This window comes from Equus quagga, chromosome 2 (assembly GCF_021613505.1).
Source record: "Equus quagga isolate Etosha38 chromosome 2, UCLA_HA_Equagga_1.0, whole genome shotgun sequence".
Classification (NCBI taxonomy): domain Eukaryota; kingdom Metazoa; phylum Chordata; class Mammalia; order Perissodactyla; family Equidae; genus Equus; species Equus quagga.
In genome coordinates this window covers 92,347,164-92,362,889 of record NC_060268.1, presented here as the reverse complement: position 1 = coordinate 92,362,889, position 15,726 = coordinate 92,347,164, and positions in this window count along the sequence as shown.

Genomic DNA, 15,726 nt, shown 5'->3' with positions numbered 1-15,726 from the left:
TTCTGCTGGAGAGGATGAAGATTGAACTCTTGCTATCAGTACATACACACACGCACACACACACGCAGGCACACACTTCACCATCCTCCCAAGCTGGTAGGAGGTAGGAGAATGAATGAATAAGATTGGGTATGTTCACATAATGGAATATTATACAGCTGTGAAAAGGAACGAGCTCTAGGCAACAATAGGCAAGACTCTGGACAGTATAGTGATGAGTGAGACAGCATGCTGCAGACAACCACACGAGTGACACTCTTCTTATAAGATTCTAAACCAAATAAAACAAAACATTGTTCAGGCACCCATATATGTGACAAACTATTTTTAAAAAGCAAAGGAATGGTAAACACAAGATTCAGGATGGTGGTGACCTTTAGCTGGGGGAGGCTGGGAGATGGGAAAGGCAAGGAGCCCATAGAGAGTTATTGGCTGGTTGGGTGATGGGTTTATGGGAGTTCATTATAGAAATAAATGCATACACGAGCAAATCAAAGTAAATAAAACGAGAGAACATGCAAGGGCTACACAGTAATAGTGTGGTCTTAACTATATAAAAGTGTTCATGGCAGCACTGTGCACCATGACAAAAATTCTGGAAAATCGTATCTAATTAAGTTCTTTTGTAAATAATTTCCTCTCCTCTCTGTTCTCTGTTTTCTTTTCTGGACTAATTATTTGACCATTGTACCTCCTGGATTGATCCTCTATTTTCTATTTTCTCTTCTATTTTCCATCTCTTTGTCTCTTGCTGTATTTTCTGGGAAATTTCCTGCCCTTACTTTCTTACTCTTTATTTCTACTGTCATGTTTTTAACTACCAAAAAGCTCATTTTTTTATTCCCTGAATGTTCCTAATGTTCCTTTGCGGTATATCCACTTCCAAATGATGCTCCAGGATTCGGCTTTCTTGGGTCTGCTGCGTCCTTTATCACTTGTCCATCTGTTTGTTGTCTTGCTATTGTCCTCTCTACCATTCTTCACTTCTTTGTGCATATATGCCTTTCAAAAAATATTTTGCTGTAGGGGCTGGCCCCGTGGCCGAGTGGTTAAGTTCGCGCGCTCCGCTGCAGGCGGCCCAGTGTTTCGTTAGTTCGAATCCTGGGCGCGGACATGGCACTGCTCATCAGACCACGCTGAGGCAGCGTCCCACATGCCACAACTAGAAGAACCCACAACGAAGAATACACAACTATGTACCGGGGGGCTTTGGGGAGAAAAAGGAAAAAATAAAATCTTTAAAAAAAAAAAATATTTTGCTGTAATTTTTACTGTTTTTTCAGGAAGTTCTCTACTCTTAAAATTTTAATACAAATATTTAGAACTATATTTATATATCAGTTCTAGAGTTTAATCAGAATTTGTATTATACCATCAAATAAAGCAAATCTTTTACCCTTTTTTTCCCCTCCCTTGTTTCTCCCCCTCTTCCCACCTCTCATGTTGAAATAATCAGAGATTCTCATTCCAGAGTTTTCTTTTAATCAATCCCTTCTTGGATTTATCACAAAATTGTACTGGCTTCTTTGCCCACCAGTACTTCTCATGTCCCACATTTTTCTCTTGGAGTCTGTATTAATTATCTATTGCTGCGTTACAAGTGACCACGTACCTAGTGGTTTAAAACAACATACATGTGTTATCTCACAGTTTCTGTGGGTCAGGAATCCAAGCAGGGCTTAGCCTGGTCCTCTGCTTCAGGACCTCTCACAAAGCTGCAAACAAACTGTTGGCCCAGGCGGGGGTCTCATCTGAAGATTTGACTGGGGAAGGATCCAGGAGTTAGTTCCTTTTGGCTGTTGGACTAAGGGCCTCACTTCCTACCTGGATGTTGGATGGAGGCCTCCTTTGGGTCCTTGACACATGGGTCTCTCCACAGGGTAGTTCACAACATGTCAGCTGGTTTCCTTGTGCAAACAAAGAAGAAAATCTGCTAGCAGAACAGAAGGCAGAATCTTTTGCTGTGTTCCTTTGGTTAGAAGCAAGTCTCAGGTCCCACCCATGCTCAAGAGGAGGCGATTTCACAAGAGAGTGAACACCAGGAGGTGGGGACCATTGAGGACCATCTTAGTGTCTGCCTGCCACGGATTCCTACTTTTTCTTGTTGGAGTACCTCCTCTAATAATTCTTTCCTATGTGGTTTTTGGGTGGTCAAATGTCTCCGATCTCAAAGGCCTAAAATGGATTTGTCTTGTCTTCCCACTTGACTGGTAGTATTGATGGGGATAGAATTCTAGGCTCATAATGTTTTTTCCCCTCAGAACTTTGCTATTATCTTCTTGCATCCAGTGTTGCCAAAAGAAAAGCTGATGTCAACCTAATTTTTCGTCCCTTTTTAGTTGATCTATTTTTCCTCTCTTAAGGATTTCTCTTTTATCGTCAGTGTTGTGAAATGTCAGCACACTCTCTCTAGATGTACATCATTTTTTTCTCCCTTCTTGGTTGGTTTATCATTCTGCTCTGTGGTTTGCATTTCAACTGTGTCCATTCTTCTTTGTGGTTTTTTAAATTAACAACTGATTATCCATTAGCCAAAATCTCAAATTAATTATTATCTTTGAATGCAAACTTCTCTTTTACCTATCTGAAGGTATTATGTATAATTAAAGTCTTACTGTTTCTTCTGCTTGTTGGGTTTGATATCTCTCTTTCAAGGTGCTGTTAATCTTCAAGTATTTTTCGACTCTTGCATGTGTGATTGTCTTCGTGTTTGAGTATTCCTGTTAGCTTTCACAGAAGACTCTGGCAATGAGCTACTGAGATGTAATCTTCATTTCTCGCTTCCTAGCAGAACCCTGATCGTGTTTGGGCAGCCATGTGCCCAGCCAATGCAGGTGACAAATCACAATTGTACTAAATCAATTGTAATTCTCACGCCTCTCTTTCCCAACCTCCCTTGCAGCTAGGGCTGGCATGTGACAAAGTTCTAGTCAATGAGATATAAGTGGGAACCTACTGAGAAATTTCTGGGAAATCTTTCCATTTATTATAAAAGTGACACTTTTTTGAGGAAAATTCAATGATACTGCCTTTTTCCCTTTCTTCTTTCCTTTGACATAGATGTGATGTCTGGAATACAGTAGCCATTGTGGGACCATGAGGCAACTATACGCTAAGGATGGTGATGTGGAAAGGTAGGAAATCTGTTTTCTGGAGAGCTTCATTGAGTCAGTGGCTTCACTGAAGCCACTTCTAGACAACTCGTGACAATGTCTTTTTTGCTTGAGCCACTACTAGTCAGATATCTTATTACTTGTAAAACAGTCCTGTCAAGTGTGGCTAGTGTGTGAACACTGTAACTATTTGCTGTATCCTGATCCAATGATTACGGTGTAGGGATGGAACACTCTGCTGGGCGGGGTGACCCAGGAGCTTATGTCGCTGGCCCGAGCAGCTCCCTCGTGCTCTGAAGGGTTGGCGGCCTTCCAGGGCACTGCCCTGCTTTTTGAGCTCAAGTGCCCGCCTTCCCCCCCATGACTGCAGGCAGGTGCCTCTGCTGTCCTCCTCTCGGGAGAGTGTGGAGGGAAGCAGAGAGCAAGTCTCCTGTTCCCACTGTGATGCCTCAGCCACCTTCGTGTAGCCCCCGAGCTTCCTTCCGTTTCTCATCTCTACCGTTTCCGAGCTTAGAGCCAGGCTGCTCTTGACTTCTGTAGCGGTCTTGTCTCGCATGTGGTTTACGCTGTGGTTTCCTCCTCCGTCTAGTCTCGTTCTCCTTCTGTCTTTTAAGGGTTCCCGATCATTTCTGGTTGACTGAGAACACTCCTTGTTTCCCAGCATGCCATAGTGTGTGTGTGAGTGTGTGTGCATGCAAACACGTGTGTGTGCACACATCTGCCTACCTCACATCTGACCCAATAACTCCGACTTATATTCACGAAAAGAACAGTCAGCCTCATTTTTAAGTATCTAATGCTCTTCTAGGGATCTATCTGAAAAAAACAGCAGAATTGTAGTTAAAGTTTTATATTCAAAGATTTCCTTTCCGGCATTATTTATGTAAAAGGATTACTATCTCAGAAAGTATCAAAGAGTCTTTTCAAGTACACGACTTTCTTTCCGTTTGGCTTGAAGCATCCACCTGCCTAGAAGTGGAGGTGGAGGTGTGGGGAGGGGAAGGAGAAATGTTAAGATTTGCTATAATTCATCATTTCTAAGACTTACGTTTCTTTGAAATTGGGGTTTGCTCTACAATCAGTGTTGGCTGACAATAGCTGTTGGCTAGGCGACAGTCATGATATGGCTGTCATTGTCTGCACATGTGCAAACTTGGTCTGAAAACCTTCTGTTAACACCTTCTATAAGGATTTTAAAAGGCTGGACAGGTGCAGCGTAAAGACTTGCCAGATGGATGGGTGTCAGCGGTTTGGAAGAAGATGCCAGGGGCAGTAGCAGGTCTCTTCATCTCTGGGGTAAGACAGTCTGTGTCAACAACACTCAACGCACAGACAGCAATACCGCAGAGAAAGACGCAATCACCCAACTCTGAGTCGAAAACGGACTCAGAAGCATCATTCTCTCCATCCGTCTCTTCTGTAAAGAAGTTTTAGAAATCCTTTCCAACTTATTTCACTTCTATTTTCCTTGTTCCCTACATAAAAATTTATGTCTCGATAAGTCTAAAAAGAGCTTTTTCAATAAGTATAAGCCAAAATTCTAAATGATAAGAAAGCATTATTTGCAACTTAATCGGCAGCTTGTTTTTCTTTCTTGGGAATACCTGAAATAGCGCATCTTACAATTGATGGCATTCACTTCAGTGAAATGCAAAATTACAGAAAGCAAGGAGTGAGAAAAGGAATTAATATCCAGCTTCTGACATTCAAAACAGAATTATGCAGCGAGACTTTTGCCTTGCAAAACAGGTGTTTGTCTAAAGAGAAATTCTTCTCAATTCTTTCCTTTTGATCCAAGGCACATGTGCAAGGCCCTCTCTTAAGCATTTCAACAGCCAAGCACACAAGACCCTCAGCCTGTGGGGTCCTCCGGAAGCGGAGAAGGTAATCCTTCTAGCTCTGGAAGGCAGACCAAGAGGCCGGCTGCCCTACACCGGAGGGACGTGGGGCAGAGCAGGGTGAGACCCGCCTGTCTCAGGCCCTGGGGAGAGTGGGAAGATGAAAGCAGAGGAGGCGAGGAGGAGGCGCGAGTCAGGCAGAAAGGAGACCCGAGTTAGATGAGTCAGAAGTCCGTGGCCCGCCTGGGGAGGCGGCTCTGCCTCTCTTCCCGCGTGGAGCCCCTGGGGGAGGCTGCGTCCGAGGAAGCCCCGTAACTACCCGCGGCCCGGTCACATCAAATCCAAACGCAGTTTGACAGGCGGGGAGCCCTGCAGTTGCGGCTCCCCAGCCTCCGCTGTGCCCCCCGAGTGGGCGCATCCTGACCTCGCTGAGAACGGGCTGTGAAGTTGCCAGAGGGCATCACTGTGACGCCACATCACTCTTGACTCAGAAGGGGCCTCAGTAAACCCCTGGCCGAAGACCCCAAGTCTCCCGCCCACCCCTGCCCCTGGGTCCCAGAAGCCACACCCCTCCCCGTGTTCCACCTTCCCCACAGGCCTTTTGGACAGGAGTGGAAGGTTGACCAGTTTTTTTGTAAGGATGGACCTTGCATGTAAAGATTATTGGATAAGACTAAGATTTTAAAGGTAGCTTTTTTCCACACCAGCCAGAGACTAGGACGTGGGAAGACGAGAAAAAATGAAAGAGCTACATTTTTCTCCCCACACCCCAGATATAGTTGCATTGCACTTCCAGACCCTGCTACGTTTATAAACACGAAAGCTTGGAAATGACTAAAATGTCCTGCAACAGGAGAATGGTTTCACAAATTACACGTGCATAAAATACAATTTTGCACAGTTATTAAAATTATGTTAGGGACTATTTTAATTATACAGTAAGTGGAAATCAGGAAGTGAATGTGTATGTACTGAACGATCTCAGCTATACATAAAAAATCGCCTGGAGGAAATTCACTGAAATGTTAACAAATTATTTTGAATGGAGGAGTATGGGTGATTTTAATTCTTCATACGTCTCTATGTTTTCCAAATTTTCTACGAGTGTGTAGATCTTAAAAAATAATAAATAACAAATTTTTAAGACAAACTCTTATGTAGCAAATGTCACAAGTGGATTTGTGAGGCCCCTGACTCTTCTCAGATCAACATAACCCACTGGGACAGGATGTGGGCCACTGCGGGGGAGAGGGGGCAGAGTGCAAGAAGTGATCACTTTTCTTTGTTCCCCCATATCCAGTCCAGACAGTTTTCAGGGAAAAGTCGACAGGATAGCTCCATAACACTACCCTCAAAGCAGAAATAAAGCGGTAGAGTTTCTCCAAGATCGGCCCCAAACGTTCCCTTTTAACACCACCCATTTCTTTACAGCGATAATTTACTCGTCTGTAGGCACTTAAGACAAATGAAGGTTTAAATCCACTCAGAACTGACCAGGTGAAGCAGACAGCCTGTCTGATCGGGCAGAACGGTGTCCGGTGGTCAGGGCAGGGGAACGTGGCTGGAGGCCCCTGAAGTGATGCTCACGGAAATCACACGGGCCTGTCCCCCCTCTGCTCTGTCAGGGGTTTCCCTCACAGTCAGCGTGACAACATTTACGACTTTGCATATGAGAATGTTTATTTTCTAAAACTCAAGAGTCTTGCAGACAGCATCGCAGATAGAAACACCGAACACCACGCCGGGAGTCTCAGGTACTGCTGCCACAGCCGCTGCCCCGGGCCAACCTGCGCCCAGCGTGGAGGCTTCCAGTCCAGGGAAGTTTTATTCTCTTCCTAGAAACAGGGAAATTTTGAGTGCTCTGGGCAAATCGACCACACCAGGGTGAGGAGCAGTGGACGACCAATTAGAAAAAGACACTCTTGAATATTCTGGAACGTGTCTGGCAATAAATGGGAATCTCCTTAGGGATACCTGGCTTCAAACAGTCCGTGGGACTTGCTGTCACTCAGATTGTGTCCTACATGGACGTTCCTGCTGGGCAGGGAGGACCTGCCTGCCAGGCCCAGCATCGTAATGCCCTAAGCCCTGGGGGGTGACTGTCACTCCAGGAGCACTGATTGGTCTAGAATAGGTAGATATACCTACAAAAATAGGTGCAGGGGGGAATTCAAGGTCAAACTGAGAAGAGTTGCAAAGAGGAACTTGCTCTGTTGGTTACTGGAATACCTCATTGAACTACAAACATTAAAACAGTGTGGGACCACACGGATGAATCAGTGGACCAGAATGAAAAGCCGAGAAATATTTGAATTAGATGTTTTTTAAAAAAGGGTATGACAAAGATGGCGTTTCAAATGACCTTTTAGGGATGTATTTAGATTGAGGAGCTATTATAGATTAATAAGAATTAGCTCATAGTTAATAACTGTGGACTCCATGGTTTATATATATGCTTTCCAACACCGTAATACCTGCATTTTTTATGATAGTCAAAATTGCGATAGAAGCAACCCAAGTCTGGCCCTGTGGTGTAGTGGTTAAGTTCGGCGTGTTCTGCTTTGGTGGTCTGGGTTTGCTGATTTGGATCCCAGGTGCAGACCTACCCCACTCATCAGCCACACTGTGGAGGCAACCCACATATAAAATAGAGGAAGATTGGCACAGATGTTAGCTCAGGGCTAATCTTCCTCAAGCAAAAAGAAAAGAAAAGAAACAACCCAAGTGTCCATTGATGTTGGAATGAATGAGCAAAAGATGGTGTATACATATAATGGAATATCACTCAGCCTTAAAAAGGAAGGACATTCAGTCACATCTACAACATGGATGAACTCGAGGACACTGTGCTAAGTGAAGTAAGCCAGTCACAAAAAGGACAAATACTGTATGATTCCCCTTACGGGAGGGGTCTAAAGTGGTCAAATTCACAGAGACAGAAAGTAGAATGGTGGTTGCCAGGGCCTGGGGTAGGGGGGAAATGGGGAGTTATTTGTTTAACAGGTACGGAGTTTTCGTTTTGCCACATGAAATACGTTCGGAAGATGGATGGCAGTGACAGCACAGCAATCTGAGTGTTTTTAATGTTGCTGAGCTGCACGCTTAGAATGGTTAAGGTGTTAAGTTTTATGTTATGTGTATTTTACCCCAATTTTTAAAAAATCAAAAATCAAAAAAAAGAAGGGAATGATGAGAACAAAATTCAGAATGGTGGTTAGTTTGAGCTGTGGGAAGATGGGGATGGAAAGGCGAGCAGCTGTAGACAGTTATTGGCAATATTCTTGCTGGGTGGTGGATACGTGGGAGCTCCTTAGAGAAATGCACACAGAAACAATCAAAGTAAATATACTGAAAGTGACCATGCATGGGCTAAACAATGATGGTGTGCTCTTCTCTGAGAATCATAATCTAGGGCCAGTGGTGCAGTGGTTAAGTTCACACACTCCTCTTTGGTGGCCCGAGATTTACCGGTTCAGATCCCAGATGTGGACCTACACATCACTTATCAAGCCGTGCTGTGGCAGGCGTCCCACATATATATATATAAAAAAAAGGTAGAGGAAGATGGGCACGGATGTTAGCTCAGGGCTGATCTTCCTCACACACACACACAAAAAGAATCTAAAAAAAAAAGTGCGTGTAATTTGATTACATGCACTTGAGGTCCAAAAAGTAAAAATTATTATTTTCTTTTTTGAGGAACATTAGCCCTGAGCTAACATCAGTGCCCATCTTCCTCTGCTTTATATGTGGGACGCCTGCCACAGCATGGCTTGATGAGCGATACATAGGTCTGCACCTGGGATCTGAACTGGCGAACCCCAGGCCGGCAAAGCGGAGCATGTGAACTTAACCACTGTGCCACTGGGCCAGCACCTACAAATTATTTTAAAAATGCACTTTAAGCAAAAAGAAGAGACTGTAAATCACTTATGATTTATTAACTATTGTTAATATTTTTTCTGTCTTTATATATATGTGTGTATGTGTATATATATATTTGTGCCGAAATTGGAATAGGGAACACTCTCTTTAATAACTTCATTTTCACCTAGCAATAAATTGATACCATTTTTGCATGTCATTAAATATGCTTTAACAGTATTTTAAGTATAGTCATACAATTCCATGGTACGGATATACCATAGTTTAAATAAATGATTCTTATTAGAATTTAAATTGCTCCTATAATTTCCCTATTATTCACACGCTGAGTCTAATAGCCTTATAGCTTCATCTTTGCACCTGTCCCTGACTTTCCTCTGGGGAAATTTGTGGATGCAGAATGGTTGGAACAAGGATATACTAAAAAAGTTAAGGCCTTTGATATAAAAAACATCCAGCAATCCTCAGGAAAGGTTTACCAATGCTCGTTCCCGCAAATGAAACATGCAAACAATACACAAGTCCATTTTCTCACATCCTCATCAACTGTGAGCTTTATGAGTTTTTAAATCCTTCCTAAAAAATCTTATTTCCCTGATGTTTTTAATTTGCATTTCTCTGATTACAGCTGAGATTGAATATTAAGATGTTTCCACAGTTTAAAAAATTAACTAGTTTTTAATTGAAAAAATAATTCATGTACATGGTAAAAATATCAAACAGCATAAAAAGATACACTGTGAAACATAAGTCAGCTTCCCACCCCGGAGCCCCAGTCCCCCTGAGGCAGTTGCTAGTATCAGTTTCTTGTTTCTCCTTCCAGAAAGATTATGTACAAGCACACATGCAAAAAGAAATGCATTTATATATATAAATATATATCCTTTTTTAACATAATGAGAACAAGTTTTAGAGTAAAACATAGATTCCAAACCCTACCGCTCAGCTCACTTGTACCTCTATTTCTCCAGTACCTAGGACAGTTCCTGGCATAGAGAAAGTCTCCAACATTTGTTGAATGAGCAACTTGTTGGGCACACTGTACTTACTGTACCTTGCTGATTTTACTTAACAAGAGTGAAATATCTTGACATTACATGCAAACACACATATGTTGTGTACTATATATACGTCTCATTCTTTTTTACGGCTGCGTAGTATTTCTTTGAATTGATATTTCATCATTTGTTTAGCCAGTCCCCCCTGGATGGACATTTAGGTTGTTTCTAGGACTTTGCTATTCCAAACAGTGCTCACATATATGACATTCCACACATGTAGGAATATATTCCTAGAAATATTTCTATTTCTAGAAATAGAATTGCTGGGTCAAAAGGCATGTGTGTTTGTAGTTTTAATAGACATTGTCAAGTGTCCTTTCAAAAAAGTCACAGCAATAAATGCATGTACTTTCCCCAGAAACGTATGTGAGTGTCTATTTATCCACCTTGTAGCCAAATTTATATTATCAAATGTTCTGATCTTTACCAAACTGTGGGAAAATACGGATGAAAGCAAAAATTGGCTTTCACAGAGAATATAAATATAAATGGCTTATAAACTATATTAAAAGATGCCCAACCCCATCGATGGTTTTATTTGCCTGTCTCTAATTAGGAATAAGGTTGAGCATCTTTTAATTTATTTACAAGCCATTTATAAATCTAGAACAATGGTACTCCCTTTTTCATGCCATTGGCGCATCCGTGCAGAAATTCTAAGATTAGGGAGCCAAATTTACCAGGCTCTTCTTTTACAGCTGAGACTTTAGATTTTGTTTAGAAAATTCATCCCACACTGAGGTTAATAAACTTTTTACCATGCTTTCTTCTGGCATTTTTACAGTACTTTAAAATTTTTATCTTCAATCTCTTGGGATTCAATTGTCCGGATGCCATTTATTGATCTGTGTCTCTCTTCCCTGCTGACTTGCAATGGCACCTTTATCCTATGCTGGGTTTTGTGAGACCGTTAGTCTCAGAATTTCCTTCAAGGAAGTGGCCAGTCACACATCTCTGAAAAGACTTAAGGCAAGAAGATCAATGAAACCAGCTACACTCCCCGCTGTCCCCGAGGCTGTGATTTATAGTCAGCATGTCCCACCACCCATCCTGGGTTTCCTTTCTCCTCAGCTCGTGCTTTGGCTGCTTTGCCTGATAGAGTGACCCACACCTTCATCCCCAAGAGATCTGAGTTTTTGCTGCCTTGTCTTTGTCAGTCTTCTCTTGCTCTGGGACCTTGAAACTGGCAGTCTTCTGAGCGCCCCCCACATGCAGATCACAGCAGTGTTGCCAAGGGTGATGTCCACTGACTCCAGTCCCTAAGAGGCCCTCCAGGTCCGGTGCTCTTTCTTAGGTGCGAGGTGCAACAGTTTGTCCTTTGCTTTAATAGAAATGTCTCAGTGTATGCAAGACTACTAGATTCCTAGACATTTCACCAATGTAGCAGACTTTCGAATTCTTTACGGGCTTTCTCTCTCTGTCACATGTGTTTTACTAAAGCGTCTAGGGTACTTGCCAATTTCTGCTCACCACATCTAATTAGGATGACGTCATCAGCATAACAGACTAAGCCAAGGTTCTGTAGGATGAGATGATTGAGGTGTCTGTGATCTGATTTGTGACACAGAGCAAAAGAGATGTCATAGCCCAGGAGAAAAAATGTGACTGTGGACTGCTGTCCTTCCCACATAAAAGCAAGCAGATTTTGATTCTCTCAACTAATGAGGATCAAGAAGAATGCACTCATCAGCTCTGTGGCTGCCAACAAAGTGCCAGAGGCTGGGTTGATCTGATCCAGGCAGGGCAACTGACATTGGGGCTTGCCAGGAGGGGCCTCCAGGAGCTCACACTGAGATGGGATTGGAACGCAAGGGGTTTATTGTGACCTAACACCTGTGAAAGCTAAAAAGAGGGAGAAGCAGGATTGGGCAAGCAAAGCCTTCAGACCACAATGCAGACCCAACACCTATGAAAGGAAAGGTGGAGAGGAAGCAGGACGGGCCAGGGAGAGCCTCAGAGAGTGAAGCATATCTGACAAGGTCCAGGCCAGCCCAATGGGAGTATCAGAGCAAAAATCAACCATTACAAGGTCGAACAAAAGGTTAAACTGAACAATAATATGATGGAGCCCAGCACCCTTGCGTCCTTTAAGTCTTTGAGAGTGGCACTACTCTGCAATTCCTCCCAGGGTGGGCTATTACTTCTGATTTACCACCTTGTCTAGGGGATGAGAAGGCAGCATCAGAGGCTTCCCCCGGCTCTTCCCACCACAGTGGCCCCTGGTCCTCAGGTCAGCGAACCAATGTGAGCTTCCTGCTAGCTTCCAAGTAAATCTTCCCAGATTATAAATTTGGGAACTAGGGGAATTATCACAGGGTCATTCCACAGACCCGTTAGACCAACTGAAAGATAGAGCTGGGTCAAAATTCCATTTGCTGCCTAACTCCTAGAAGCCCACTCTAATAGGACAATCATAATGGTGTTCTGGGTCCTTGGGTATTCGCGTCAGCAGATCCCCATGTTTCACAGTTCTTTAAAATTCTGGACAGCCCCTTACCCCGGGGCACAGTTATCCAGTCAATGGCCACAGATCCCTTTGGTAGAAGGACTGGGAGACTATTTACATATATACTTGTGGTGGCGTTTGTAGTGTAATAAGAAAAATATTTAGTGTTTCTCCTGGTTCCTGGCACAAAGCTTCTAAAAACCTGGGAATTTTCTGAGTGATAAGGGTGATAGGAGCATCATTTGTTCTAATGAGGTGAGTCTTGGTGGGGCCCTAGACAGCTTCAAGATAGCGGCTGGTTGCCAGAAAGACCAAGGCTTGACTAGAAGCTTGGAACTTTAAGCCCCACCTCCCAACCTCCAGGGAGGGCACACGGACTGGAGATTGAGAATTACCACTGGCCAACGATTTCATCAATGTGGCCTATGTGATGAAACCTCCATAAAAACCCCTAAATGATGAGGCCTGGAGAGCTTCTGGGTTGGTGAACGCATCCACGTGCCAGGAGCGGGTCACACCCCAACTCCAACGGGACAGAACTCCTGCACTTGGGACCGTTCCAGACCTCGCCCTCTGCCCATCTTCTGGCTGTTCATTCATATCCTTTCTAACAGCTGTACATAATAGTAAATATAGCATCTTCCTAAGTTCTGTGAGTTGTTCTAATAAATTACCTAACCTGAGGGGGGGAGCTGTGGGAACCCCAGAATTTGTGGTCAAGTCAGACAGAAGTGTGGATAACCTGGGGACCCGATGCTTGAGACTGGCGTCTGAAGCAGAGGGCAGCCATGTGGGATGGAGCCCTTAAACCTATGGAGTCTGACACCAGATCCTAGAAGTGTCCTAATTGAATTGAATTGTAGGACACCTGGATGGTGTCAGAGAATTGAAGTGGTTGGTGTGAGAAAAAACCTCTCCGTGTTCCTTGAGGGGACTCAGGCCCCCTTTCAATGGACTTGGGGTCTGAAAACTGACTCAGGCCTGGGGATTGACAAGGGGCCGCCACTTTCCATAGCAATGGATGACATCAGCCTTTAACTCACCAACTCTTGATATATGTGCGTATATCCTCTTTTATTTGGGCGTTTGGTTCCACGGTAGTATCTATTCCCGTCAACCCCACAGGGCATCTCAAAGACAGCAGTGGCCCAGTCCTTCCTCGTTGCCTCTGGGCCTTCCCGGGCCTAGTCAGATGGTGCGGTCTCAGATCTTACCTAGTAAATCCCTTCTAAAATTCTCCTCTCTTTGAGCCTTGTAACCACTTCCTCAATACTGTGTGAAGAAAGTTCTGGCATCCCCACCTCATTGTCATGTGGAAGTTTTGTAGCCATCTGCACATACTATTAAGACTAGCTCCAGGTATCCTTGCTAGAGTATTGAATGCCACATCGCAGGTGAAGGCCCCACGTCAATAAATTCTCTCTAATCCAGCCTTAGATTCCACTCCCCCTGGTCGCTCATCTCAGATCCACTGCCACATGGCTCTCCTTAGCTCCCCAAGGCACGTGCTGGCCAGCTCCTGCGATTCCTGGGGTGTGTAAGCTGATCCTCTGGGAGTAGGAACTGTACCTTCCTGCTCAGGTTGTGGCGATCTGATTCTGACTGTTGGCCTGGAGGCAATGAGTGGTGATGGACGCAGATCTTACGAAAAGCAAATGACATCTTGCAAGGCATCTGCTTCCAGGGAGGTCTTTGCACCATCTCCACATTAGGGCAGGGGCTGGCCGCTTCTGCTGGCCTGGAGAGTTCCAGGGTATCAGAGGGTTCAAGGTTTTCTGGCTCATCTACCCAATGTTCCCATCCCAGGGTCCCACTCTTTTTCTGGTAGAGCCTGAATCTGACAGGTGATCTGTCACAGCTGCACGTTCAGCCTCCTTTGGCAGCTGTCACCCTTACGGTCAGCTGCTGAGCCTGACTTTTAGCAGTTTCCCTGAAGCTGCAGGAGATGAGGGCCTCCTTAAAACCCACCATAAAGCTCCCCATGGCTTTTACACGTCCTTAAGTTGGCTGTTAGCTACCCTGAGCCTATCGCTTTCTTTTTCGCAAGGTTTTTTATGCTGTTAATAAAAGCCGGCTTACTCTACATTTCTTATAATTATTATTGCCCCGTCCAGTCAAACGGTACAGGCATTCCATTTCCCAGCTCAATTTCACCTTCAACCCGCACCTCACCCCAATTAACCACAGATGAAAACCTTAGTAATAGTGATGCCACTTCATGCCGAGGCTTATCACCACCCACTTACCACCAGCAATAGTGTCCCTATTGCCTTCAGAATAGTCGGTACTCCAATTTCACAATCCTGCCCTAAGAGTCTTCTTTTAAAGACCACCCTTGGCACCAAGTGTCTCTGGGGACACGTGGTACAGGGTGGCCATGAGGTGAGGTGTGGGGGGTTGTCTCTGCATGAAGTCAGTCGGGGCCCAAGCAGAGCTGGTGACTGCTGAGAGGCTAGGACAGGATAGGTAAAAGGCCCTGGAGGCTTATGGGGACGAGGGCTCTGCTGTGGCATTAAGAGATGTCTGATACAAAGGCACACCATGGATTTCCTTTCCAAACAAGGCTTACCCCATTTGCATTTATTGATGGCGCATGATGGATAGGTTTAGTCCTCATTCTGGCATCTTATTTCATGTCATGCTTTCTCTCTTGAGTGCATCCTTTGTTTTGCGTCCTTGCTCTGTGGTGTGTATGTGTGTTTTCTTCAGGCTGTTTCACTGCATTGGTGGCAATGTGGCATTTTATTTTTTCTGCAACCATCAGACTTTGTCAAGACAAGACGTGTCAGATATGCTACGATGTGATCTGATGCATGAAACCTAGGGCTCCACTCACACGTGCGTCCTCGTTTGTCTTCCTGTTACATATCTGTGCTCTATGAGAATCCTGATAAGTTTCATTTTGCCCACTGTCCATCAAAAAAGAAAAAACAGTTGGTGTTTGTAATTACATGCACAGCCTTAGCAAGAACATTCCTGAAAGAACTTCCATGTTGACTAGGGTTAATGACAACCAAATCCTCTGCTTACGATTTTACCTGTTTGACGCCTGGAAGAATTTTCTACACACCAGCTTCTGGCTCCTTAGCTTTCATGCCTTGTTCCTTCTCCACCCCCCACACAGTCTCAGTGGCAGCCTCTTCAGGGCACGTTTCCACTGCGATATGACGCGTTGCCCTGTTCCATCATGTCACATACTGTGCCCTACACCAGATGTCAGCACAGAGGGTGGCGGGGCGCTCCTACACCAGGACAGCTGGCAAAAACCGAATTACAGGTGGGAGAGACTACAGACACATAAATCTATTCCAAAACCCAAATGAAATGTATCCCACGTCAAGTTTCCCTCACTCAGATCCACTCCAACATCATCTGACAATGCG